This window comes from Microtus ochrogaster, unplaced genomic scaffold (assembly GCF_000317375.1).
Source record: "Microtus ochrogaster isolate Prairie Vole_2 unplaced genomic scaffold, MicOch1.0 UNK7, whole genome shotgun sequence".
In the NCBI taxonomy this organism is placed as follows: Eukaryota; Metazoa; Chordata; class Mammalia; order Rodentia; family Cricetidae; genus Microtus; species Microtus ochrogaster.
In genome coordinates this window covers 7,270,963-7,273,313 of record NW_004949105.1, presented here as the reverse complement: position 1 = coordinate 7,273,313, position 2,351 = coordinate 7,270,963, and positions in this window count along the sequence as shown.

The window sequence follows — 2,351 nt, the reverse complement described above, 5'->3', positions numbered from 1 at the left end:
CACCTACACAGAAATGCTGGGCAGGGCGGGGGAGGCGGTTGGCTTCTGCAATCACCACAGGGCGCCGTGAAACCCCGTCCACACTCGTACTTTACTACTGAGAACCACCTGCCTGCAGGCAGTATGCTCATTTGGTCCTTCCTTGAAACGCCCAGGCAATAGGGGCAGTCTAGGGTTTGTGTAAATGGCATTGTTTTCTTGGAGTTGGGGCGTGCACGGTGCTGGCAAGCCCTTCAGCAGAGTATAATCTAAACAAACACGCCTAACACCTTTCCCCAATCCTCCTTAACCTCCGGGACTCAAGGTGCAGCTGTAAGGTCTCAGGGTACTTAACAAATTCGAACCCCAAAGGATGGGCGGCGTTTTATAGGGACCAGAATAGGAGGGCAGGGTTTAGGAACCAGGAGTTTTAATCTGGCTGGGATGCTAATGTTCTGGTGACCTCAGCCAAGTTCTGTAAATTGTTACTATCTGCAAAGTGGAGATAATGGACAGCCCTGCCCGTCCCGCAGGAGACTAATTAGAGAGCTCATTTGAGATTCAAAGCGCTCCGCGGCCCACAAGGAAAGTGTTGGGGAGAACAAAGGAGAAGCTCGCAGAGCTCCGCTCCAGCAGTCTGGGGACCACACCAAAGACTCTCCCAGGGATCCCTCTGTTGGAGAACCAGTGTTTGTTAATTAACTGGTATTAGGAAGTCATTGTGGCTACCCGGGGTTAATGGGAAGACTGAACTTGCTGAGATGGGTCTACAGAGGTGTAAATTGAGGACTCCTTTGTTGAAGGAAAAAGAAAGGTCCCTAAGCTAAGTGTCAGACTGCCTGGAGCTAAAGGCCCTGTCTTTCAAATGTCTTCTAGAAATGCGTAGCAGGTTGCTTGTAGCATAGACGTGTTTCTTTTTAGTGTGATAAAATAAAAAAGAAATATTATATTTTTTACTATATTTAAAACAAAATTATTTTAAGAAATAAAGAAAACAAATTAATTAAGATGCTTTCAGTAATTTTTTTTTGAGAGGTCCCTCCATGCAGGGTTTAGCGTGGGAGCCCATACACACACAGTTACACACACACCCCACCACCACCAAGTCAGTTGTCTAGCAAGAAGCCAGCATGATATTCAGGGGCCCTTCCAGCAGAGCCTGCAGACCACCAAAGAAGATGTGAACGTGAGCTTCCCAGAGTGGAAGGAAGCTGGCCCCAGAGTTCCCAGAGTTCCCGAAGCGTGGCTTTGCCGTGCAGGAGGCAGCCAGTGAACACAGAGCAGCTCGGGAGTTAAGAGGGCCAGTGAGATGCTCATCTTTTCATTAAAGCTGCCATTGGCTGGCACAGTCTGCAGAATCTACAGAGAAAGGTCTGTAGCTAAAGATCCCAGGGCCATGATCCCTGAGCAGTGTGCCTCCTTTCTCTCTGGTAGGAGCCCAGATGTGTCCATAAGCAGGTGTATGAAGTCCAGATGTTTCCAACCAGCCCAGGCATTCAGCTCGGATATCTCTCTATAAAGAATGAAACACCCCACTACAATGGGGTTCAGAATATGCCACCCCTAAACATGGCTTCTACGAATATGAAGAAGTCAAGACGGATGCTTGGGCCTCCTGCAAAGCTCTTCTCAGAAGCAGGGGATGGAAGTAAAACCTCAGGGAGGCTCAGGAGGCTTTGAGAGCCAGATTGCTGTCTCTGGCTGACATAGAAAAACAGTTTCTCTATGCTTTCTCAGTCTTGGATTCTGGGGCCTGGGCTGTTGGTGGAGGTTGGTAGGATTAGTTAACCAAGAACCGTTCACATTCCAGAACCAGGTGCTCCACCACCCCGCACCCACCCTGCAATCATCGCTACAGGCCTTTGTGACGTTAGCTCCAGCAGGCCTGCCTTTGGCGGCTTATGTCATCACCAGCCTCAGGTGTGGCACCATTTCCACTGTCCCCACAGTGACGTGTTTCCCTGTGTGACAGGCGCTCCCCTTAAAGTATCCATCTCATCACAGTTCTCTCTTGCTCCTGTCTTGCTTCTTTGCCTGGTCTATGTCTCTCTGTGTCTGTCTGTCTGCCTCTCTAGTGACCCAACTCCAAGACGGCCTTTAGCTCCTTCACTCCCCATCCCCCACTGCCCAATAACTTTCTTACATTAGATCTGTTGCATGGAGCATGCTCTCATAACTACAGACCCTGGCCCAGCCTGCCAGAGGTAGCCTCCCCCGCCCACTTTTTCATGACAAATAATAGCATAGGCCTTAGGTGCATGCTCCATATCCCCCTATTAAACCTGAGTCAAACCTTGCTCTTCCTCCTTCTTTCCCTCCCTTCCTCTCTCTTCCTTTCTCTCTCCTCCCCCTTTCTCCCCTCCCTCCCTCCT